Raw genomic sequence first — 27,207 nt, forward strand, 5'->3', positions numbered from 1 at the left:
TTTACTTTTAAGTCTTAAGCAGAAGGCTGGTTAGAAGCCTATTGGGGTCAGGAGACTGGTTAGGATTCTCTTCCATGAAGCCTGCCTAGACCATCTCAGCCAAGTGGTCATTCCTTCCTAAGACCACATCATTTACTTCCATTTCTGCTCATGGCTGCCTCTTGATATTTCATATATTACTATTTTATTTCAAGTTATAAGATCTGAAAACTCCCCTACTTTGCTGCGTGACCTCAGGCAGGCAAATCACTTGACCGTTCTTTGCCTCAGTTTCTTCATCTGTAAAATGAGGGTAAAAAAATTCAGTTAATTTTGGGAACCAAATGAAATATATATATATATACATATATATATATATATCAAAAGGGAAGTGGGGAACCACAAAATAGGATACAAATGTAAGCTATTATTATCATAATTAGCACTTAATAAATATTAATGATTAAAGATATCAGTCGGGGGAAGAAAGCTAACCTTTCCCTAGAAATAGATGCATTTGCTCACGTTGTGTGGAGGTACAGAGGGAGTGCTGTAGAATGGTTTGGGGTTTTCGGATTTTCATTCTATTACCTGACTCTTTGCCCCTCACCCCCACCCCAGGAAGCCTGCTCAGATCCCAGCAGGCCTTGGGCAGGAGGTCCAAGGGGAAAACCCAGGGGCTTAGGATCAGCCACACCCCACCCACTCCTTCCTAGTCCTGTGCGCAGGGGTCCCCCTTCAGCTGTTCTTTGGCCTTTTCCCCCAAGTCCGTTTCTATTTAAATGCCCCCCCTACTTCCCGAAGCTTTCTCCCAACTCTCCTTGTCCTTGTCTCCCCAATCTTTAGTTCCTAAGGCCCCAGATGGGAAGGGGGAGGGGAGAGAGGAAAAGGGACGCCGCTGGGGCGCTCTTGGAGAGAGAAGCCAGGACAACTCTCCACGCACCATTGGCCACTCGCCTTTTTCCCCCCTTTCCTCGGGGCTAATTTATCTTAGAGGAGAAGGGGGGGGAGACGTAGAGGGGAGGGAGTGGGAGAGCCCTGGGGAGGTGGGGGTGGGGGAGAGAGGTTAGGAAAGGAGAGAAGAAAGGAGGTTCGGAAAGGAAGAAGAGACTTAGGGGAGGGAGCAGAGAGGGCGGAGAGAAGGGGGGGAAGGGAAGGAGTGGAGGGAACCGAGGGGAAAGGGAAAGGAAGGAGGGCGAAGGGTTGGAAGGAGTTGGGGGGAGGGAGGGAGGGGTAAAGGTAAGGGAGAGGAGGCGGGGAAAGGGGCGGGACCCGAGGTAGCAGGGGAGGGGCGGGGGGGGTCCTGCCCGCTGGGGGAGCCGGGGCCGCCCCTTGTCCGGCCACCCCCACTGCCCAGTCCCGCTCCCAGCCGCGGCGGCGGCAGCGGCAGCAGCGTCCCCAGGATGGTCAGCGTCTGGCCCGCCGCCGCTGACGCCGCCCCCCCGGCCCGGCCCGCAGTCCCTGGCCCGCGCCGCTGCCCCCGGCCCGGCCCCGGTACCGGACGCCCCCCCGGCCCCCGCACACTCACCTAGAACTGGGGCCGGGATGCCGAGGTACGAGCGGGCCCGGGTTGGGGGCTTCGGGCCGGGGTCGGGACCGGATTGAGGCGGGGACAGGGAGCAGGGGGCAGGGGGCAGGGGCAACTGGAGAAGAGAGGGTGATCGGCCGGGGCGGGGAGTCCGGAGGCATTGTCCGAGAGCCGGACGCTGGAGGGCCGGCTTGGGCCGGGTGGGGTAAGGGCTCGACTGCTCTGCCGAGCAGGGCCATGGGGTCGGAAGGGCAAAGGCGGCCGGTGCTGGGGCTTGGGAGCCCAGGGTCACCACCTCCTTCGAGGAAGGCAGTCCCCACGCCGGAACGCCACCCGCCGCTACCCCTGCCAAGTAGGTTCCGCGGCTGCCCCCTTGATTTGCAACTGGCTCTGCCTGCCAAGGGTCGAGGGCCGCCAAGCCAGCTAGGATCTTTGGGGTCCTAGGTTCAGCAGGAGCCCCTGGGGCTCTATGAGCTGAGACCCTGGCCCTCTGGCCCCTCCCACCCCGGTCAGGTCTTTGTCCAGAGTCCTGTGAGAGTGAGTGTGTGTGTGTGAGTGTGTGTGTGTGTGTGTGTGTGTGTGTGTGTGTGTGTGTGTGTGTGGTGTGGGTGGGGGGACAGTAAGTAGACTGAAAGATGTCGGAGCAGGACAGCTCCTCAATCCACCCCCCTCCTCAAGTGACAGGAGAATAAGGCAGGAACTATCTGGCACAGTCCATCCCCGCCCCCACTGCCTAAATAACGCCCTAACCCCTCCTGGCTCCTGCCTGGTGGCCCTTGGATATTTGGAGGCTGCTGGTTCTTTGCAGTTCATTTCCTCCCTCCTAGGCCCTGACTCCCGGCTCCAGAGAGAGCAGGGTATTTATAATTGGGGCAGAAGATCCTTTTCCCCACTCCCAGCTCTCTTCTCCACTAAAGGAAATAGTAGATCCAGGCTTTCTGAGATCCCTAAGGTTTCTCTGACTTGCCAGGAGAAACCTGGAGATCCATTCTGGGGGCTCCCCCTCCAAATTTGAACCCTGAAGATTACTACTTCAAAACCACCAAATATTGAACATGGAAGGCATTGTAAGAGCTAGGTTTAGAAGGCACCTTTGAAATCATCTAATAACCAGAGCCTTTCTTTATATAAATTATAAAAAGAAAGAAGGGTGATTTGCTAAGCCTAATAGGAGAGCCAAATTTCAAAACCAGGTCCCCAAACTCTTGGGCAGGGAAAGAATCAGGAGGCAAACAGTAGCTAAAGAGCTATGCTTGGCGTCCTAAGGACCTTGAATTGAAACTAACTTCACATACTTGCTCCCTGGACAACTCAGTTTCCTCATTGGCAAAATTGCACTCATGTCACAGCTGTGAGGATGAAATGACATAATATAGGTAAAGTGCTATGAAAGGGGGAACTATAATTATTGGACCTTGGAGGTCATGTAGTCCAACCCCCTCATTTTACATGGATCAGTTTTGATCAGAAAGGTCACATCATCTCCACCCCCCACCCCCTTCTGGCCAAAGGGCAGAAAATCCTTTTCTCCTGTGGGTACCCCTGGCCTTGTATCCTGGACCCCATTTTGAGGGGCTTTCAGGATCTTTCTCCTCTACCCCCATATCAAAGGAGAAGGCTGGGGAAATGAGAGAAGAGAAAAGAGAAGAGAGGAAGGGGAGGGCCTGAGGGAAGCAGGGCCCAGGCTGCTGGGGTGGGTGGGCTGTTCAGGGGATGGTCACTAAATCAGGATTAGGCTGTGGGGCTGTCAGGCTGCCTGTGCCTGTCTCCATAGAGACCTAATTTGGAGGAGAATAGAGGACGGAAGAATGTTTGTGTTGTGTTTTGCTGTGGCCGGTGGCCTGTGGCTGGGCCAGGGGCTGTTGTCCGAGGCGAGGGGCTGCCATATCCCAGAACCAATGCTAGGAAGGAGGGAGAGAGGGAGGAGGTTGTAAGAGACGGGGAGGCTCAGTGAATTGGTGATCACAGGGAGGACTCCTGTTAAAATCTCCCTCACAGCTCTAGAAAATAATATTCTCAGATGTGGATACATACCTGTACCTGAACCCTGCCTCTCTCCTTGCCCCTGTCCCCCAAAACTTTTGCTGCAGTTAAGAAAGGATTGGAAGAGAGGAGCCAGAAAACCAGAGCTTCAGGCCACAATTAGTTACAGTTTCCTGTGACTGGAGCCAGGATCTACAGAAATATTTCACTGTTGGGGGCAGGAAAGGGAACAGAAAGAGAAAGATAGCTGCCAGAGGTTCTGAATGAAAGCTCCTGGTGTCCCCTAGGGACTGGAGACGAACCAACCCTACTGAGGGCCTGAACCGGAGGGCCAGGGATTCTCTTAGAAAAGAATCTTTCTCTCTTCCAAAAAGTTCCCAACTCCCTGGGCCTTAGGAGCTACACTGCCTCTAATGTCCCATACCCACTGGAATGGCCAAAGAAGAGAGATAGAAAAATGATGCTTTCCCCTCAAATGACAAAAGTGTTTCCCAGAAATCTCAGGGACAGCCTTCATATGTAACACCTCAGGAGTCAGTATTGTTATTTCCAATGAATTTAGCTCTGCCCTGGATTTTATATATGGGATAAGATCAAACACCTCCCTACCCTCCTCTCCATGAGACAAATCAAATCTCCATGATTCCAGGTCAATTAAATAGAAGTTGGGAATGGTATGGGGATGGAGGAGAGATCTGGAGTTACTGATATATGTGTCCTTTCCTCGAATGTGTGTAAAGGGAGACTTGATGGACTGGATTGTGAGTCATGAATTATCATGAGGAGATGGAATATTACTAGACTAGGTGACACTCCATGTGATAACAATAACATATTTGCAACATGATGCTTTAAAGTTTTGCTAGTTATTTCTTTACAGCTCTAAGGAAAGCAATGCAAGTAATATTATTCTCATTTTACATGTGGGGAAATGAAGCTCAGAAATCACAGAGATAGCAAGTGCTGGAATCAGGATTAAAAACTTATATATCTTGCTCCATATTCAGTGCTCTTCTTATAATCAAGTAATCAATCAAATAATTATTAGGCAACAACTCTACAGGCACTGTGCTAAGTGAAGGAAATGCAAATTAAGTCATTTCTTGCTTTCAAAGAGACAAACATGTACATTTTTGAGTAAGATCAATAACACTCATATGTAGCCTATACAGAGTGGCCATTACTATGCCTCCTGTTTGTTATCATAGTCAGTCTCACTAATTTGCATTCTAAGGTAATGTGTGTTTGGGGTGGAGGGGGGAGGTTTGTATATTTCTTTATCATTTCTGAAAATTTCAGCCTCATTAATTAAGCAATCAATTCTGGGTTCCAATGCCAAACATTTTTTATTTAATAAACTAGAGAAACTTATTTTCTCATAAACCACTGCTTATCTCAATATGTCTCAAACCCTACTCTCTTAGGTTTAAATGAATATCATTTGCCAACTATGTAATTTATTAACAATATAACCAATAATAACACAAAGACATTATATTTACAATGTCTTAGCTCTGAGGAAGAACAAAGCTCAAGTTATTTCTTAACCATTACTGTTATTTTTGACTTTTCTTCACTTCTTCACTTCCCTTCCCCTGCTTTTGTCTTACCACTTTGCTAAAAGAAAATTCAAAGTAGTTGAAGAATCCTCTTATTTATTTTATAATTTAAAAGTTGCTGCTCTCTCTTCTTTCATTCTTTCTTCAGGCATGACAGGTAGTTTCAGTATTCTGTATCTCCTCACAGATGATAGTTAAAACTTAATCTCTCTATAGATGACAGTTAAAACTTTATCTCTTTATAGATGATACTTAAACTCTTCATTTCTTCACAGAGTTCTAATGTTCCAAAGTTAAAAACTCACCTACTCATCACTGACTTCTCAAGGAATGAAGTGTTTCAAAATTCCTAAATCTTTTAAAGATACAGATTATTGGAGATTACGTAAAATTATTGGAACTAGTGTTATATTCTCCCTATAGCTCAAACTTTTTTGGTACCCTGAAAAAAACAATTTGTTGAGTATGTCAAACACCCGTTCATATCAGATATATCTGATATAAATATCATATAATGCAAGGCACCCCTTGATAAGCTTTTTCAGATAAGGAGAAAAACAATTGAAATATTATTATTATTAATAATAATAGTTGTATTTAAATACATAATATACTAGTAATTTTAATAATGTTAGTTATTATAATAATAGATTCATAGCCCTGTATTTACACATAAAAAGTATAAAGTAACACTGTGTATGATTTATCAACAGTAACTACAACTGACTATATGACTATTTCTCCTATTTCTAGAACATCATTAAGTTTACTTTAGTCAGAGGTCAAATAGTGATGGTTCTTTTGTGATCAACCTACCTTTCTGTATTGGTATATCTGAACTTATATTCTACCTTTCCTTATATTTAAGCTTTGTACACTGATTTCACCCTCAACCTTAGAGTTCTATAAATGAGATTTTTTTGGACAAGGAAGTCATTGCTTGTCTTCCCTTCCCCTACTTTTGTCTAAACTGGGTTTGAGTTTTGTCTGAACCACCTTAATCTAAACCAAGGTTACTATGTTTCTGGACTTGGTGGAAACATCCCTGGAAGCATACTTTCTGAGCTCTTTTCTAACTCAGTAAATCCAGTTATAACTGGGACACAATCTTTTCTCAACCAAACTCCTTTTAATTAATTACTCTTCCTTACTTTCTTCTAGGTCCTCAGGAATTGCAACTGACTCTAAAATAGGCATTAGATGGTTTAAATAAATTGTATTTTATAGAATTCCAACTATTTCTGGTGTTACTCTATACATTGGAAAGTTATCCAATTTAGCAACTTGAAAAAGTTGGACATCTCCACATCTCCTATTTGTGGTAGGTTCCTTGAATCCCAAGGCATCTCAGTAAAGTCCTAGTCCTTGAAAATAAACTTGGACTTTGCACCTTTGTTTATTTCTGAAAGAATTCTTTTAAGTTGATGTTATAGCTAGTTGGTAAAATTCTTTCAAATTCTGTCAACTGTGATATGCATTGTTTGTGAGTTTTATATCTGTTTAATTTCTGAGATTCCAAATCATGTAAATAAGTATACATGATTCATGACCAGACATTAGTAAAAAAATGTTATAAAATCTATGGTAATGGAGTTTACTAATGAATTAAAAATACATATTGACCCCACTGAAATTTTTGTTCAAACTTCAAAATGTTCTCAATATGTACATCGATATCTGGTTGAAACATTCAGGCTGTGGATCTTCTGGAGGGTGGCAACATACAATTCACAATTACCTGCCAAAGTTAGCATTTCTTTAAATAACTTGGTTTCAAAAGACTCTTCTTTCCTTGGTCAAAAATGAATCCTCGCAGCAGATCTATTCATTGAAAGATATTTCTCTCACATTACTTTGGCAACTATGGAAGTTGTGTGTGTGTGTGTGTGTGTGTGTGTGTGTGTGTGTGTGTGTGTGTGTGTGTAGTTGTGTATGCCTTTGCATATCCAGGGAAATGATCAGTCAGTACTAAAATTTGTCATGTTTTTTTCCTTTTTTCCTTCCAGTGATAAAATGTCAGTGCAGACAAATTCCAAAGATTTGCTAATGCTTATATTCTACAAATATGGTGCATGACTATGCTCCTTTGCAGTCAGCTATCTTGAGCCAATAAAATCTGTTATTTATTGACTCTGGGTTCTCTCTTGACCCCCATCTCCAAAGTTACTGTGTAGAGCTTTTAAATAAAATAATATTTGTAAAGAACTTAACACAGTGCCTGGTAAATAGTAGGTACTGAGTAAATGCTTGTTCCCCTCATGGCTATAACAAGAAATACTCTGTATAGCACCAACCACTTCCTGCTGTCCATGTATGGTAACATGGACAATCTTTGTATCATTTAAACTTCTCCCAACTTTTCACAGTTCATCAAACATCCAATCTTTTCTTTAGTTCTTTACAGACAACTGAAGTAATTAGGGATTGGTTTTAGTGAAACAAAGCTCACATGAGCCACTGGCATGAAAAAGCTCCAGACTGATATATTTCCATTTGGTTGTGACCTTACTCTCTAGGTATGACATCTAGCTTACATTTTCTCCTTTGAAATTAGTATGGCTCTTATGACAGATATTCTTCAATATAGAACAACATCATATTAATTTCCCCAGGCTGGTAGGATATGCCAAAATTCAAAATTTTGTTGCTACCAATTGTTGCTATCAATCTCTGGTGAATAGCAACTGACTTACTACTAGAAAAAATATATCAGTAGATTATTATCAGTCTATATTGGTATTTAGCTCCACATACATAATCTTTGATTTTTTTCAGTGACGCTCACTTCATTTTTTTCGAGGGGTGGTGGGTTCTTCAAATTCGTTGGAAAGAAGTAAAAAGTAAAAATTAATCAACTCCTCTTGGTGTTTTGGAATTTATCCCTACAGTGGGCTGAGTAATTTGCAAGTTGGAAAAACTTCTAAAGTCCAAGAGTTTCAAAATTTCTTTGATATCAGGGTCCACTTCAGTGATCTCCTTATCCAAAACTGAGACCTTAGTGCCATAGCTATCCTTCCTTTGTTTTTCTTTTCCTGCAATTTGAAGGAGCTATCTCTCTGGATCTGCTTCATCAGATGAGTAACATACCCCACGATCTTGTCGTGGAGCTTCTTGTTGGTGATGATGACAATCTCTAAGTAGTTGTAGTACTTTTCTATGATGACCCATGTTGCCTTCTTCATGGTCTTGGACTGAATTTGATCCATATTGACTCTAGAGGTGGGAGGGTAGTGGTGGTTTTTGAAGGGAAGACAGTCCACTTCAAAAAAGAATTACAATTTATGTACAGAATAGCTAGTCTAACAGTCACTAAGTGATTCAGTGCAAGAGCACATTGGCTTAGTATATAAGAAAATGGATTTGGATTAAAGATCTGGGTTCAAATCTTGCCTCATACATTGACTAGCTATTTGTCCTGAGAAAGAAACTTTTCTGTTCTTTAGTTTTCTTACCTCTGAACATGATTTCCAATGATATCATTCTTGGTACAAGACTGTTCCTAACCCTTCCAGGCTAGTATTTGTGTGCATGATAAAAGTCTTGTCTGGATCTTTATAAGCCATCTTTGTTACATATTAAATTCAAAATTTTAAAAGTTGGTTCACATTTACCTAACGATCTACAAACTACTCCAAGGAGTTTAGAGTTATTAAGAATAGGATTGATTCAAGTCATTACCTTATTAGTTCAGGTTTGAAGATGGAACAAAATGAGGACATTAAATAGTTAATAAAATGAGGTTTACTTAGTCCTAACATAGAAAGGATATTCAGCAATACAGTAACACTTAGCCCACATAGATGCAGACCACTTTCATCTCCTTATAAAAACATGTCATGTCATCAAAGCCTGGTGTGGTGATTGACATGGTTTCGAGATATTCATCAAGTCTGAAAAAGTCCCCACCCAATGAAGATTACCATCTTTTTATGCTCCTACATCACCAAGAAGTCACATCTATATAGCCAGAGAATCTCCAGAAACTGCATTCAAAGACACAGCTTGAACTTTCCCTTCCTTCCCGCCCCTGCTAATCAAGTCCTAACCTTTGTCACCTCTTAGGGAAAAACTAACTTTAACCTATACTGCTAGGGAGAAAAGGATCTCAGGCAAATTTACTAATTAACTCTGAGCTTCAATCCCAATCAAATATTATGCATTTAAGAAACTAGAAAAAAATCTCTTTTTCCATAAGCAATTGCTCACTTCTCATTCTATCTCAAACCTCTTCTACTCTGGGCTTAAATAAATATCAGTGACAATTTATTAACATTGCAATGAATATCAACGTAATGACAACTTATTTACAGTGTTTTAGCTGTGAAGATCATAGACAATCACTTCTAGCCATCTCTTTTGCCCTTGACTTCTCACTTGTGAAACACAATCCATCCATCATTTCCCAAAATTACATCTCAAGTCTCTTTCTTCTTTACTCACAAAAAAAAAGAACTAAATTTACTTCTCTCAGGGAATCAGTTTTTTCTCCTCCATTCTCATAGTCTCTGTAGTCCCATACAGGTAACTTCAGAATGACAATCTTTTTGTCTCTTCATTGATGATGATTAAAACTCATTGTCTTTACAGATGACAGTTCAGGCTCTTCATCTTCTCACAGATTCCTCCTAAGTCAAAGTTAAATCTCATGGGCACGTACTTTCACTCATCACTGACTTCTCGATGAGAGTTTAAACTTATCACTCAGCAAGATTCCAAAGTCTCTTAAAGTTACAGTAATAGTAACTGTAATAGCCTCTATGGGAGAGATTGTTGAAGCTCGTGGTAACTAACTCCATATAAATATACACATTAAGTACATCCAGAAAAAATACAAAATAAATTCAATAAAGTGAGGGTACTAGCAATTGGAGGGATTAGTAAAGACCTCTTGTAAAAGGAATTTCTTGAACTGTAATGAAATTTTGTAGGAGGTGGAGCTAAGAAGACACAGAAATGAAAGCTGTAATCCTGAGTATGAGAAAAAAAGAAAGTTTGGCTAGACAGTAGAGTTTAGGAAAAGGAAAAATGTATAATGAAACTGCGAAGTTAAGTTGATCTCAAATTATGAAGGACTTTTTTTTTTAGGTTTTTGCAAGGCAAATGGGGTTAAGTGGCTTGCCCAAGGCCACACAGCTAGGTAATTATTAAGTGTCTGAGACCGGATTTGAACCCAGGTACTCCTGACTCCAGGGCCGGTGCTTTATCCACTGTGCCACCTAGCCGCCCCTATGAAGGACTTTAAAAGCCAAACAGAGGAGTTGGTAATTTATCCTAGAGATAATAGGAAGTTACTGGAGCTTTTTGAGATCTCTGATTAAGGAAATCTCTAATTCAGCAAAATTACTTTGGCTACCATGTAGAAGATGGACCAAAGACTAGGAAGTCTTGAGGAAAAGACAATCTTTAGGAAACTTTTTTGTATTAAGTCAGTGTGACACACATTGAGGGCCTGGGTCCTGGCCATGTGAGAAGGGAACAGATGTGAAAGATGTTGTTGAAGTTGAATTGAAAAGAATTGACATTGCGTTGGATATGTAGGTGGTATAAGGCATAATAAGATATGGAATATGACAACAGAGGAGAGTTAGAGGATAGTGGTACCCTTCAGAAAAGGGGGAAGTTCAGAAGAGAGGTAAGTTGGGGGTAGAGGGAGGGAAAGATAATGAATTCTGGTTTGTACATGTTAAATTAACTAGAGGATATCTATTATTACCAAAAAGCAAATTGTGAGTAGAAATGGAGTTCAGAAAAGGCTGAGCTTGGATTTGGGATATGGGTTTGTGAGTCTTCTACACAGAGATGATAATTAAATCTATAGGATCTGTTAAGGTCACCAAATGAGTGACTGTAGAAAGAAAAGTGATGATGGCTTAAGACAGAGTCTTAGGATATACTTAGGGTATATCCACAGTTATGCAGCATGATATGGATGAAGAATCAGCAACAAAGGAGATTGAGGAGTGATCAGATAGGTTCAAGAAAAACTAAGGAAGGGGCAGCTAGGTGGCACAGTGGATAAAGCACCGGCCTTGGAGTCAGGAGTACCTGGGTTCAAATCCAGTCTCAGACACTTAATAATTACCTAGCTGTGTGGCCTTGGGCAAGCCACTTAACCCCATTTGCCTTGCAAAAAAAAAACAAAAAACTAAGGGAAAGTAGTGTCACTAAAAGCCAGAGAAGAAAGATTATTTGGGAGGAAAAAGGTGATCAACAATGGGGAATGCATTGGCAAAGTCAAGTAGAATGAGAACTGAGAAAAGACCCTTAGATTTGACAATTGAGAGAAAAGACCCTTAGATTTGACAATTGAGAGACCACTGAAAACTTTGGAAAGAGAAGTTTTGAATGGGTGATCAGAAGTCAGATTGCACAAAGTTGAGAAGTGGATTTGGGGCAAGAAATGAAGCTGTTGACAACTTTTTTTCTAGAAATGTGACTGAGAAAGAAGAGTGATATAGGAAAATAGCTTGAGGGAATAGTTGGAACTGGAAAAGATTTTTAGTTTTTTTTAAGGATGAGGGAGACGGTATGTCTGTAAGCCATATTGAAGGAACTTGTAGGGGCAGCTAGGTGGCGCAGTGGATAGAGCACCAGTCCTGGAGTCAGGAGTACCTGAGTTCAAATCCAACCTCAGACACCTAATCATTACCTAGCTGTGTGGCCTTGGGCAAGCCACTTAACCCTATTTGCCTTGCAAAAACCTAAAAAAAAAAAAAACACCATGAAGGACTTGACTAAAGAGAGAGGATGACTGTGAGAGGAGTCTCCTAGAGAATTTTAAGAGGGAATGAGCACATATATCAAATAGATCATTAAGCCAAATGAGATTATTTTTGTAAAGTGCTTAGTTTAGTTTCAGTCACATCAAAATAGTCTCTATAGATACATCTAATTATCATAAAGCAGAGTAAAGGAGGATAGAGGGATAATGTCCTGGAGTTTTGAAAAGAAAAGAAAAAAGGGAGCTTGTGATATATATTTGTATTTAATGAGTAATGTGTGACATGAAATAAAGTGCCTACTGTGACCTGATACTATAAGTAAGCTCTAAGAAGATGTTCTCTGTTGTCATGGAGCTCAAATTCTATTGGGGGAAACAACATGCAAACAACTTTTTGCAAAGGAGACATACAAGATTAATTGGATATAATTATCATAGGGGAGGTAACAGAATTAAGAGGGACCAAGATTTTAAAAATAGGATTGTAGCTGGGATTTTTGAAGGAAATCAAGGGACTGGAGAGCTTCCAAGCAAGGGGGTGCAAAAATCGGCCAGTGCAAAAATCAGGAGTTGGTTGATTGGAGATGACAGTTGAGAGAGTTGAGGAAGAGGAAGACCTGGAGAAAGTTTATAATAGTCTCTGTGAGTATTGGGACAGAGAATTAATTAAATAGGAGGAGCAAAAGGACTGTTCAGTGCATTGAGGATCTTGTTGAGGTTAGACAACAAACTTCCTATGGTTCTTGGTAGCTCAGGTGTGTTTAGTATTACCTGAGGAGGAGTGGAAAAGTAGATAGTGGGAATGATACAAGGAGATGCTGGTCTGATGCACTGGATTCAGGAGAGATCTGGGTTCAAGCCTTGTCTCATACATTTTCTAACTGTTTGATCCCTAAGACAGTCACTGCTCTTTGTGTCTTAACTCATCTGTAAAATATGGGGTTTTGACTTTTGAGGTCCCTTCTAGCTATAAGTCTATGGTTCTGTGGGGGATGGGGATGGGCATGGACAAACCATGTAATGTGTGGGAGGGAGCTGGCAACTCAGATACCTTCCAGCTAGAAGGGATCTTTAGCCAAAGATAATTTAACTAATTTGGACATTCTGGAATTTGGAGGAGGGATGAGATAACCACATGAAGACAAGAAAGCAAGGAGTCACATACTGGATAATCCAAAACCAGGACTGATCTCAAAATACTTTTTTTTTTTGACTTTGAAATACTCCAAAGAATTTTTTGTTTCTGCAACTTCCTGACTGTAGTCTGTATCTAAGCCAATATTCAAACAAATTGGCAATTCTTAGGGGAAACTGAGGGGAAGGGGCCCAGAACTTGTAGGAGAGGGAAGGGATCATATTAACCTATAGTTAGATCTTAGTTATCTAGTACTTTCCTGAAGTATTATTGTCCTTTAACTCTTTTTTTTTTGGCAATGCAAATGGGGTTAAGTGGCTTGCCCAAGGCCACACAGCTAGGTAATTATTAAGTGTCTGAGACTGGATTTGAACCCAGGTACTCCTGACTCCAGGGCAGGTGCTTTATCCACTAAGCCACCTAGCCACCCCTTCCTTTAACTCTTAATTCCCAAATAACCCTATGGAATAAAGAGGGCTGGTGGAATCATCTTAATTTTACAAATGAGGCTCATGAGACTGAAGAATGACTTGCCCAAGGTCTCCCCTTTAGAGTAGGGACTCAATCTAGGTCCTTTCACTACAAGCTAGAGTTTTGCCTTTCTCAGCTCAGTGGGTTGTAGACCCTTTCCCCTCTCTCATTACTGCAAATTCATTTAAATATTTATTAAGGCCCCTACTTTGTGCTTTCTGAGGATACAAAGACACACAAACACACATACAGAGACACACATAAAAAGGAGACAATTCCTCCCCTCTTCAAATTGATCAGAAGTTGGTGGAAGTGTTTCATCTGGTTCAAAATCCACCTCTATTACTTGAGTGCTTTACATTGGTCTAGTTTTTCCTCCCCTAGTGGTGGTGGAGTTCACAGATATAGAGCTGGAAGAGATGTCAGAGGCCCTTCACCTGAAGAAACTGAGGTCCTACTCTGATGTCATACAGTTAGTAAACATTTAAGATGAAATTTGAACTCAAACTTTTAAAAAGTATTTAAAAATTTTCCAACATTCATTCCCCTCCCCCCCTCAGAAAAGTAAGGAAAGGAAGAAGGTAGGAAAGGAGGAGAAAGAGAGCAAAGAGAGGTGAGACAAACAGAGAAAAGAGAGAGGGAGAGAGAGAACCATGGTATCACATTAAGTAAAGCATGTTTATACATTTGTCACATTCAAAAAAGAACCTTTTATATGGTATATTGATCTGTCATCTTTCACTCATTAATTGGGAACATTCCTCTTTCCTCTGGAGCCATGGTTGATCAGAATTCTTCAGTCTCAAATTATTCATTTTTATGATAGTGACTTCCACTATATTTATATATGTATGTATTTAAAATACTAACATGGTAGTATAAATTGTTTTCCAGGTTCTGCTCATTTCACCCAGCATCAGTTCATATTAATCTTTCCAAATCTCTCAGATATCTTTTCCCTCAATTTTACAGCATAATCATAGCCATGTGCCTTTTTCACTCTTCCATCTCCCACTTTGTGTTATTAATTATTATTATTTGAAATGCAACATGCACACAAATAGGAAAACACAAAGAGATTTGAGGAAAGAGAACACTCCAAACTGGAGGGGAGGGGAGGGGAGGGGAGAGCTATTAGGAAAAGATCCAAGGTTGTTGGCCTTGAAGGAAGATAATTCTAAGAGGCACAGATACCAAAAGCCTGCATTCCAGGCATGGTCAGATGGCCCCTGGGAATTCAAAGACTCAGTAAATGGAATGTGGAGTTCAGGGAACAGCTAAAGCAATTATGGGGAAAACTTGAAATAGATCTGGATCTTTAGATTGGACCCAAATTATCAGAACCTTAAATGCTAGTTAAGGAGTTCAGCAATAAGGTTCATCCAATGAGATTTTCCAATAGAGGGTTAATAAAATGTAAGCTTTTTGAAAATCCAGAAAGTTCTTCTCTTCCTTTCCCCAATAGCATCATTCAAATTCAGCAAACATTTTTAAAGCACCTACTATGGATAGATGCTTTGTGGGAGGTTGTTGCTGAAACAAAAGTAGATGGGAGAAAATAGAGACTTTTCTCTAAGGGGTATGTTTCTTTTAGGAGGGAAGGCAGGGGGAAGAGAGAATAATTAGATGGGTATATAAATAAGCATGAAACAAAGCAGAATGAATGTCAGTTAAAGAAAAGATGTAGACCAGACCACTCTTAAGAGTCCTTTCTTCTTGACTGCCTTTCTTTCGGAGGAAGTACCTGAATTGTTCTATGAGGGACAAGAATAATAACCACAGGTAGGGATAAATAGAGAATGGGTCCCCAATCTTTTGGTTTGGCATAATCTAGGAAGAGCTTGTTGGTCCAGTTTGGCTGAGAAGTAGAATGTATAAAAGGCATAACAAGAAAAGTTTCAGAGTGGGTTAGAGACAGATTATGAAAGGCTGTTGAATGTGAAGCTGGGATCACTGAGTGATTATTACTATTTTTTAAAAAATTTATATAAGGGGCAATGGGATTAAATGATCTTCCTGAGGTCACATATCTAGGCAATTAATTATTAAGTGTCTGAGGCTGGATTTGAACTCAGTTCCTCCTGACTCCAGTGCTCCATCCACTGGGCCACCTAGCTACCCCACAATTATTACTCTTAAGTGTTTCTTACTCCTTTCCAAAACAGAAGAAGTTTCTTCATACACTCTTACCACCATGTACTCTGAGACTTCCAGGTGGAGCTATATTCTCTCACTTCATAGCTGAGGAGGATAGGCACTTTCTTTCCCAGAATACTATTCTTTCACCTCAGTTAGGGTTAGTCTGTTAAACAGCAGGTCAACCCATATGGACTGAATTACAATGGCAACAGGGATCATAAATTCTGGATCATTCTTAGAAGTTTTAGAAGGATATCTAGTCCAGTGGTATCAAATTAAAATAGAAATGGGGACCACTATACAATACCTAAGGATCCCTGTGACATATTGATTTACAAAATCACATAATTGTTTTCATTTATTTTTTAAAGTATTTTTCAATTATATTTTGATCTAGTTAGTTTATAATGTCTGTTTTTGACACTTCTAATCTAGTCTAACTCCTTCATTTTATAGATGAGGAAACTGAATTTCCCAGAGAGAAGAGTCTTGTCCAAGGTCATTTAACAAGGATGATGATTAAGGAGAGAAGCCAGGAATTTACAAGTTTTTTTTTAACTCTCAGATGCAATTCAGAGAGTGTTGTGTACAGTCAAGCTGATTTGACATGCTTATTGTTTGTTCATTAGCAATCCCAAAGCACCCTCTAGATTTGATTATCTTTTCAGATAATCCTTCTGGACCCTGGTTCCCTCCTTCTATTCAGTGTACAAGGGGCTGGTGATATTGTTAATATGCACGCATATATGACAGAGACCCTGCTATCAAAGAGCTTACCACAGTTGAATAAAGAGAGAAGTCATAGATGTAAATAACTAGAATGCAAAATGGAACATAAATACTAGGTAGTGTATCTGATAAAATACTCTGAAAGTTTTAAGGATGGATCCCTTTCATGTAGGGAGAGACAGAGAAGGAATCCTAGATGAGATTGGCTGGGCCTTGAGGTTAAGGAAGAGACTTTAGGAGATGAAGAAAATGCTTTAGTTCATTCCAGGCGTGATAGATGGTTGTGAACAAAGGAATTGAGAAAAGGGAACTTGGTTGAGAATGATGGACAGGGAAGGAGCAATCTGTTTGAATGGGAGTTGGAATTTATGAGAAGATTATAAATTTAGAACTGGAAAGAACCTTAGAAGCTACTGAGTCCAGCTCCCTCATTTTACAGAAGAAACTGAGCCTGAGGAAAGATTTGAACTTAGATTTTTCTGACTCCAAGTACAACTCTATGAAGTCTAGTTAGGAAAGGAATATGGATCCATATTGAGGAGAGTCTGGAATGCAAAATTAGGGATTTTACCCTTTATTTAATATTTAAAAATAACTGAAAAGTTTTGCACTCAAAGTTAATTTCATAAAAGTAGTAGTTAAGAAAATTTCTCAGTTATTGAAGTGAAAGATGCTTTTGTAAGTCTCTTATGGAAGACTTTGAGTATGGAGCCATGGTCCTAAGTTCCATTTTCTACCAAAGAGATGTTCTTGGAGAAGTCATTTTGCCTGTCTGGATTTCAGTTTTCTATTCCGTAAAATGAGAATTGATAGACCCCCGCTCCATCTACCTCCCAGGGCTGTTGTAGGGATCAGATGAGACATTGGATAGAAAAGGCAAATATCCTACAGATGGGCAACATGCCTTCTATTACCATCACATTGCTCCTCTATCATAATCATAGTCTTTCCTCCACCTTTCAATCACAAAGATACTGTGGTTAAGAGAGAGGAATGAGGGGCAGCTAGGTGGCTTAGTGGATAAAGCACCGACCCTGGAGTCAGGAGTACCTGGGTTCAAATCAGTCTCAGACACTTAATAATTACCTAGCTGTGTAGCCTTGGGCAAGCCACTTAACCCCATTTGCCTTGCAAAAAAAAAAAGAGAGGAATGAGATGATGTCTGAGGTTATTCCACCTTTCCTATGGATTTCCTCAAAGATCAAAAGTCATTTCTCATTGATTTTTATACTCTACATTTTTCCCTCAGTCAAGGGAAAGCACAGGGGAAGGCTGTTCTTTGCTAGTTATACTTCAAGGTGTTGGATGTGGGCAAGAGTTTTCACAATGATCTGGTAACTGAGTCAGAGAATGGTGTAGGACAAGAACTGGTGAGCATCAAAAGAATGACCCAATCCAACTGCCTCATTTTGTAGAAAAATTGATTGAGTCTCAGAGAGGTGAAGTGCTTATGTAGAATCATGCAACAAATTATGACAAAATGGTGATATTCAAAGAAAGCCCAAAAAAGGATTATCTTCATTCCTTTTTTATCTTCTGAAAGGTTCTTAGGTCTCTCTCTCATTCCCATTATTCAGGGTATGTTCAGAAAACTCAAGTTTGCTTAATTTGTTTAGCTATGTAGTTGATTTGTTACAGTAATAATAGCTGTAAGGTTTGCAAGGGACTTGGTATATATTACCTACTTGATTCTCAAAACTTTATGACATGTGTTCTCTCATCCTCAGTTTATAGATGGGAAAACTGAGGCTGAGAAATTAAATGAATTGTCTAGGATTTCACACTGCTGGCACCAGAGACAAGATGTTACACACATTTCTATTGTGGTTATGAAGTATGCAAAATACTTTCCTCACAATTCTGTGAAATAGATGGTATAAAAATCATCACCCCCATTTTGCTGACAAGAAAACTGAGATTTGCTTGAGAAAGATGAGGTTTCTTAGCCCTATAGCCTTCCTTTTTCCATGCCATACTGAGATAAGCAGAGATGATATTACAAATTACAGATTTGACTTACATCAAACACTGGTTGCCATGGCCAAAGAATCACTCATCTAGTGGCCAATAGAGCTATGAGACTGTCCATCTTCAGCCAAGCTAGGTCTCAAATAGTAGATTTGTTGCCAAGAGAGCCCTTCTAGCCATTAGGGCCTGGTGGAGCTTGGACTACACTAGTAAAGCCTTCAAGAATCTAGGGTCACCTCCACACCATCTTAAGGCATTGGAAGATACACACAGATACATAGATATACTTGCATATATGTGTATACACACTCATAATTACATAAAATTATATAAATATTGGCAGCAAGAGATATTAACATGGTTTATAATATAATATATATAAATCTTGAGTAGCAGTGGCACAGTGGAAAGATAGCCACAGAGGGCTTAGAATCAGGAAGATTCATCTTCATGTGTTCAAATCTGGCCTCAGACACTCGACTACCTGCATGACCCTGGGAAAGTCACTTAACCCTATTTGTCTCAGTTCCTTATCTGTAAAATGAGCTGGAGAAGGAAATGGCAAAGCACTCCAGTATCTTTGCCAAGAAAACCCCAAAGGAGGTCATGAATAACTAATTAGACATGACTGAAAATCAGCCAAAATACAACCTAGATCCTGTCTATAAAAAAAGAATTATTACGAACTTAACCCTAAACAATTAAAAAATATTCAGACCTGTGATTTCTGAATGGTTAGAACTTTTGTGCAGAAATTCCCTCTACCAGTGCAGATCAACAATTACCCTGAAATTTCTAATCATGGAAATTTGACCAGGGGGCACTGAGACACTGAGGGACCTGCAAAGGGTCAAAGAGCCAGTATTTGTCAGAAGTAGATCTTGGGATCAGACCTTCCTGACGTGAGGATCCACTTTTTATTCACTACTTCCTTTTTCCTTTGAACACACTTAGTCAAATCAATTAAACATACAACTGGGCATTTTTTTTAGGACCTTTTTTTTAGAGATAGCTATCTATTCATGATTGGTGTCAACATAATTAGCAAAGTCTATCTACTATAAACCAGATTGGTTTCAAAGTCAAAGTAGGACTAGGTTTGGAGCATTGATTCTTTAGGGGTTACCCTAAAATCTAGGGTTACCCCCCCTAGATTTTTCCCTTTCTTTCCTCAACTCTTAGGCACATAAAGAAGCAATGATTCCCTCTGAGCAAATAAATGATCAAGCAGACATGAGACTGACTGAGGCAAAGACCAGTAGATTTGACCCATATTACCTAATCACAGCCTATTAGGATAATCTTAGTTATGGCAAGTTTTGTTTTCTATCTAATGCTATACTTCAATCAGTGATACTTAGGGAGTAGAACCAATCATTGTGGGTGACTTATCTGTGATGATGGTGATGATGATGATGATGATGACAATGACACCTAACATTCGTATAGCCCTTTAAGGTCTGCAAAGAGCTTTATAAATATTATCCCAAGTGAGCCTCACAACAACCCTGGGAAAGAGGTACTATTATTTTATGGATGAGGAAACTGACACAGAGATTAAGGGATTCATTGAGGATCACATAGTTTATAAGCATCTGAAACGGTCATATCTGAACTCGGGTCTTTCTGTCCAGTGCTCCATCTGTTCCTTTCTGCACCTTCTCAGCAAAATTCTATCACAGAACACCTTCAGGACTGACTTATGATAAACCTCTTAGAGAGGCAGGGTTGTGGAGAGGAAAAGGCACTGCTCTGAGTAACTAAAGTCATGGGTTCTGGTCTTGGTCTTGCTATGAAACCTTGGTCATGGTCCCCCAACTGCTCACTCCCAGTATTTCAAGATATGAACAGCCTAGCTTAGCTTTCTCTCTCCCAATCTCTCTCAACTTTTTCATTAATTCATGTATCTCCCAATTCTCTCCTTTATTTCTTCACTGATTAAACCATTTATTGAGACCTACTGTGTGCCTAAGACTAAGGGACAATTAGAGGTAAAAGAGGAATCTAGCTCTCAAGAAACTTGATTTGAGGGGTGGGATAGTAACAAAATGAGATAATAGCTATAAATTACCTGCACAATGCCTGGCTCATAGTATTAATAAATGCTTGTTCCTCTTTCACTTTCCTTCCTTTATAGAAAAGAATAGAATTAGTTACAAAATGAATAGTGCAAACTGCTAGTACTTCAAGAGCTTAGAGAACCAAAAGATCCCTTGTGATTCAGAACAGCCTTCTTAGAGAAAGTAGAGCTTCAGTTGGGACTCTGAAGGAGGGAAAAGGTTTAAATAAAGGAAGCAGAAGATGGCTGGAGCATCGACTAGATCATGAGTGGGAATGTCCAACCCACAATGAAATTATTTGGTCTGGTGCTGCCAAAGTAACTATAGTGAATCTCAAAATTCAATAAATTTAATGACTTTTTTGGAGGTGAATTAATTAAAAGTTTGATCAAATAAAACAGGCTGATTTTTAAGTTGATAATTTTGTATGATCCATGAATGATGTTATAAATACCAAATGGTCTTTGGCAGGAAAAAACTTCCCCACCCTTGGACTAGATGATCACTGCATCTTTCTTCAACTTTAAATCTGAGTATCTTAAGTCGTGCGTTCTGGTCTTGGTCTATGAAACCTTGGCCATAGTCCCCAGATTTTCCAGCTTTCTAGCTTGTTGAGATCTTCTTGTGTCCTAAGTCAGTCACATCTGCCAGTTCTGTGTATTCTGCAAATTTGACAGGCATATCATCTTTGCCTTCATTCAGTTATTGATAACATTATCAAAAGGACAAAGGTTCCTGGAACACTTATAGAGACTTCTCTCATAGAATCTCTGCAGTGACACCAGTTTATCCAACCTCTTAATGTCTGTTCTTTGGGTCCAGAAACTGAAACAGATCCAAATCCACTTACCACTATTGTTGAATTATAAACCAGTATACATTTTTGGAACAAAATATAGAGCATCTTCACTTCTTGTGAAGAAAGGTGGGGTTTGAATTCACTGGGTGTTAATGGCATTGCCAAAGGCTAATGCAACCTCAGATATTTGTGATCCCTTTTATTTTTGTATAATAAGATCTTGTTACTTTTTTCTGTTCAATATTGAATAGTTTTGTAAAAAATGTTTTTCCTTTCCACTTTGTTGTTTAGTCATTTTCAGTTGTATCTGATTCTTCATGAACCGATTTGGGGTTTTCTTGGCAAATACACTGAAATGTTTTGCCATTTCCTTCTCCAGTTCATTTTACAGACAAGGAAACTGAGGCAAATAGTTGTTTAACTTTCCCAGGGTCATTCAACTAGTAAATGTCTGAGGCTGAAATTGTATGTAGTTATTTCTTGTCACCACTCTTATTTCTGGTCTAACACTCATTTATTTTCTTTTTAAGTTTTTTTTCAAGTAAAAAAATTTATTTTTGGTTCTGTCCTATAATCCCTCAGTTGTACAAAAGCAAAAAAATGCATATGAAAGAAATTGCTTTGCTTTACTGTATATATTATGATAGTGCAGAGTGGATTGGAAGCTGGAGCAATTTGAACATATCAGGAAAATGATCAGTAAACAATTATTAAGTATCTCTTATGAAAGGGGTAGAAGATAGCTCCTCTCCTCAGATTACAAACCAGTAGGAACTCAAGGCTAAAACAATGAGGATTTGGATTTTGGTGGGGATGGTAGAACTACTTTACATTTTAAAAGGCTTAATATTTAAAGAGGGTTGGAGTTTGACACCAAATTCCTACTTGGGTTTGAATCCTAGCTCTGCCACTTATTAACCATATGAAGTTGGGCAAGTCTTCACCTCTCTAAATCTCAGTTTTTTATCTTTAAAATGGGGATAATAATACTTCACTGGGGTTATTTAAAGAAAGTGCTTAATAAGTTCAAAGATGATAAAGAACTGTGGGCTATTGTGATAAACTCATTCAGTCCTTAAGAAAATCTTTGAGAGACAGACAGAAGAGAAAGAAACAAGTTATTAAATACTTATTAGGTGCTAACCAATGACCTTTGTGCTTTGCAAATGTTAGCTCATTTGATATTCATAATGACTCTATAAGGTTGATATTATTATCATTATCATTATCCTCACTTTACAGATGAAACAACTGAGGCAGAGAGCAGTTACCCAGGGTAACACCATTAGTAAATGTCTGAAGATGGATTTAAACTCAGGACTTCCTGACTCAGCATTCTACTGTTGTTTGTCCTTCATTCTTTTTTTTTTTGTTTCAATTAATTAATTAATTAATTCTTATTTTTGTTCAAATGATGTTTTTTAATACATTACTAAAATATTCTTGTTTAAGAGTAAACATAACCCCTCCCCCAAAAATATAAACCCTCATGAGCGATAAAGAGAAAAAAATTAAAATTCAATAATAATAATAATAATAATAATGATAGGTGCAGCCAGGTGGTGCAGTGGATTGAGCACTGGCCCTGGAGCCAGAAGCACCCTAGCCCAAATCCAGCCCCAGACACCCAACAATCACCCAGTTGTATGACCCTGGGCAATCCACCCCAACCCCATTGCCCTGCAAAAACCAAAAAAAAAAAAAGACCCAAAATAAAATAAAATGATAATAATAATAATAATAGTAGGGGTGGCCAGGTGGCACAGCGGACAGAGCACTGGCCCTGGAGCCAGGAGCACCCAGGTCCAAATCCAGCCTCAGACACCCAACAATCATCCAGCTGTGAGGCCCCAAGAAAGTCACCCAACCCCATTTGCCCTTCAACCCCCCAAAACAATAATAACAATAATAATAATAATAAATGTGCTTCAGTCTGTGTTCCAACACCTCCAGCTCTGTCATGGGTAGATCACATTCTTTATGATAAGTCCATCACAAAAGCTACTTCCATATTTTTTCCACCATTGCCATTGCTGATTGCAGCTCTCTCCACTTGTACTTCCCCACTACCATATACTATATTTTCTCTCTCTTTTCACTTTGTCCCTCTTCTTAAATGTTCTGTAGGGTAGCTGAGTGGTGCAGCAGAAAGATCCCCCGCAGGCCAAGAGGCCCCAAGCCCAGATATCACCCCTTAGGCCCAGCATCCACCTGGACCTATGGTTCTGGACAGGTCATCCAATCCCAGCCCCTTGCAAGAAGTAAAAAAGAAAATGTGTTATATCTGACCACTCTTCCCCCCATGGTCCATCCTCTCCTCCATCACTCACATCCCCCCCCTTCCCCCTTCTCTCCTTCTTACTCTAGATGTCTATACCCCATTGAGAATATATGCTGTTTCCTCTCCTAGCCACCTCTGCTGAGAGTGAAGGTTCCCTCATTCCCCCTCATCTTCCCCCCTTCCATATCATTGCAATAGCTCATTGTAATAAAAAAAACTTATATCTTCAAATTCAGCTCTCTCCTTGTGCTTCATCTATAAAAGCTCCTTCTACCTGCTCTATTACATGAGAAGGTTCATATGAGTATTATGAGTATCATTTTTCTGTGCAGGAATACATGTAGTTCATCATCATTAAGTCCCTCATATTTTCCTCTTCTCCTCCACTCTCTATGCTTCACCTGAGTCCTGTATTTGAAGATCAAACTTTCTGTTCAGCTCTAGCCATTCCAACAGGAACATTCGAAATTCCCCTGGTTCATTGAAAGTCCATCTTTTTCCCTGGAAGAGGACATTCAGTTTTGCTGGGCAGTTGATTCTCAGTTGCATTCTGAGCTCTTTTGCCTTCCAGAATATTATATTCCAAGCCCTATGAGCTTTTAATATAGTTGCTGCTAAGTGCTGTGTGATCTTTACTGTAGCTCCACAATATTTGAATTGTGTCCTTCTGGCTGCTTGTAATATTTTCTCTTTGACTTGGGAATTATGGAACTTGGCTATAATATTCCTGGGGGTTGTTTTTTGGGGAATCTTTTTCTCGGGGAGGTTGGTGGATTCTCTCAATTTCCATTTTGCCCTCTGCCTCTAGGATATCAGGGCAGTTTTCCTGTTAGTAATTCTTTGAAAATGATGTCAAGGCTCTTTTCCTGATCATGACTTTCATGTATTCCAATAATTTTTAAATTATCTTCCCTGAATCTGTTTTCCATATCAGTTGTTTTTTTTCAATGAGATGTTTCACATTTTCTTCTAATTTTTCATTCTTTTGGTTTTGAAGTATTGTGTCTTGATTTCTCATAAAGTCAGCAGCTTCCCTCAGTTCCATTCTACATCTGAAGTATTTATTTTCCTCAGAGAGCTTTCTTATCTCTTTTTCCATCTGGCCAATTCTGTTTTTTAAAGCATTCTTCTCCTCAATAATTTTTTGAACTGTTTTATCCATTTGGCCTATGCTGGTTTTTAACATGTTATTTTCTTCAGCATTTTTTTGGATCTCCTTGAGTAAGCTGCTGACTTCTTTTTCATATTTTTCCTGCATCTCTCATTTCTTTTCCCAGTTTTTGTTCTATCTCCCTCACATGATTTTCAAAGTGTTTTTTGAGCTCTGTCTTAGTCTATTTTTCTTGGAGTCTTTAGATGCAGACTGAGTATTTTGAGCCTTCTTGGGATCACAGGCAAAGTATTTCTCAATGGTGTTCCTCTTTTTTCTCTGTTTACTCATTTCTCCAGCCTGTGCCTGGTTTTGGGGTGCTTCCTGAGCTTTTGAATATTATTGAGACACCGTCCCACAAGGATCTCAGTGTGTGAGGCTCTGTCTTCCCTCCTGGTCTGTGAATGACCACAAGTATACCCCTCTGCCACAGGGCTGAGGTGGGGAGGTTGTTGTTCTATGGGGGGCCTAGACTGTGATCAGGATCTGAATGTGGTCAGAACCCCAGAGTCCTGTTCCAGGGACAGAGGACAGGCCTTGACAGTCTCTCTCCACTCCCCTAGCTAGCTCAGCATTCATGGCTGGGGGCTCCTGTTTACTGGCTCTGCCTGCTTCCAGTTCCTGGATCTGGGCTGCTGCAGCCAAGTTGTTCACCGAGTGCCCTGTGGGCTGAGCTTCATATGCTCACTCTGGCAGAGGTCCCCCCATTTATCCCCCAAGTTGTGCCTGGTGCTCCCTGGGGTATAGATCAGGAAACTACCCCTACTGCCATGAGCTGCAGCTCCCAGAGCCTTGGGGCTGCCTCCAGGAGGCTGAAGTTCCTTTACTCTGGCAGCCGCCCCTCCAACCCCATGGAGCCGAGCCTTTCTGCTCTTTTCCAGGTTACCTTGGACTGGAGAATTGCCTCACTGGATCCCTCTGTGGGTTTTGTCTCTTGAAAATTTAGTTAGAGTCCTTAATTTATAAGTTTGGAGAGAGAGCACCTAAGAAACGTTCCTCTCCTTTTGCCATCTTGGTTCTGCCGCCCCAACCTGTCCTTCATATTCTTGAAGAAGGCTATGACATCAGGGAGGTGATGCCATGACATGCAAGCAAATTGAATTTCTCCTAACTGCCTGTTGGGATGTTGTTCCTATTTTAATGAATGAAGCACAGAGTCATATCACATATTAATGCCAGTCACTTATTCATTCTTCCATAATATCTAAAGAGCCTACTCTATACAAGGCAGTTTGGGGGAATAAAAATGGAAAACAATAATCTTTTACTTTGAAGGAATTCTACTGCTGGGGTTCTTGTATTCTGGTGCTTTTGCAAATTGCAATCTGGCGAACCCCTCTCAGAACTGTGCTAAATTTTAGTTAAAAGTCAATGAAATAAGGGGCAGCTAGGTGGCACAGTGGATAGAGCTCTGGCCCTGGAGTCAGGAGTACCTGAGTTCAAATCTGGCCTCAGACACTTAATAATTACCTAGCTGTGTGGCCTTGGGCAAGCCACTTAACCCCATTTGCCTTCCAAAGAAAACCTAAAAAAAAAAAGTCAGTGAAATAAAGATGTATTTTTTCCCCATCCAAATTCAAGGACTCTGAAATATTTCTTCTATGTACTCCTTAGTGTTCTGTGGACCCTGGGTTAATAAACCCCGATGTAATAAGATCATAGGATTTCAAGCTGGCAGGAACTTATTGATCATATTATACTGTAGCCCTTTCATTTTACAGATGAGGAAACTGAAGCCCAGAGAGCAAACAATTTGACTAAGTGATTATAATCCAGGTCATAAGTGTCAGAGCTGGGAAGATCAGGGAATTTCATGGAGAAAGCAGAATCCTTTAACTGTGCTTTTAATAGAGTAGATCTTGATACGGCAGAAATGGAGGGAACATTATTTCAGGTCTAGAGAAAGTCTGAACAAAGGTACTCAGAGAAAGACAAGTATCTTTATGTTTGGGAAGAGTTACTAATCTAGTTTGGTTAGAGCAATGGGTATCATGGATGGAATAGAAGAAGGTGATGTTGGAGTGGTAACTTGAAACCTAAAATACTAAACAAAGAAATTGGACCTTGGGGAAGTCATTAAAAATTGTTAGTTTTTTGTTTTCTTTTCTTTTGTTTTTACCAAGGAAGTGGCATTTTTGGAGCTGTGTATAAGAAGAATTAACCTGGTCATAGTGGGAAGGATAACCATAGAGCCTCAAGGTGGAAAAATTTGCATAAGTGATTGGGAAATGGAAAGTTGGGTTTAGGGAAGAAAGGAAGACCAAATTTATAACTAATTTTCACAAAGCCTTGCCTTAATTTCTCCCATTCAATGATTTCTTTCCTGCTCTCCTCACCCTTAAGGGGCAGATATGTATCTGTTGAGAAGAATTTTGATGAGGAAGGATAAGGGTCAAGGGGAAGGAAGATGAGAAACTACAGCTCTTAGAATCCATCTGAACTTAGATAAGCAAGAGTAAATGTGCAAACCCCACATTGCTTTGTAGAAAATATTAGCTGTCATTAGTGGATTTTGTTCCCATTTCTAGACCAGGCGGGATACCTGAGAGAGCTGAAAAGGTGCATAAGGGTCATGTTGACCAATCTAACTCATTCACATTAGATCTGGGACAGACTTCCTGACCTCAGTCCTGAGAAGCTGCTGAGTTTCCATTGTATTTCTCTGTCATAATGCCAACAAAATGATCCTGAGGTAGTGTGGGAAG

The 27,207-nt window shown here is 40.2% G+C and overlaps 1 protein-coding gene and 1 pseudogene across 1 annotated transcript in view; one reads left to right on the forward strand and one right to left on the reverse strand.

Annotated features, from left to right (window-relative positions):
* The first annotated feature begins 1,458 nt into the window (after positions 1 to 1,458).
* FIGNL2 (fidgetin like 2) overlaps positions 1,459 to 27,207 on the forward strand; it is a 54,955-nt gene continuing 29,206 nt past the window's right edge. Inside the window, exon 1 of the mRNA XM_074225896.1 lies at positions 1,459 to 1,532. The gene's annotated coding sequence lies outside the window, so the exon portion shown is untranslated. The remainder of the gene's footprint in view (positions 1,533 to 27,207) is intronic.
* LOC141512191 (small ribosomal subunit protein eS17-like) lies at positions 7,897 to 8,255 on the reverse strand (annotated as a pseudogene).

The sequence above is a fragment of the Macrotis lagotis genome, chromosome 2 (assembly GCF_037893015.1).
Source record: "Macrotis lagotis isolate mMagLag1 chromosome 2, bilby.v1.9.chrom.fasta, whole genome shotgun sequence".
Lineage (NCBI taxonomy): Eukaryota > Metazoa > Chordata > Mammalia > Peramelemorphia > Peramelidae > Macrotis > Macrotis lagotis.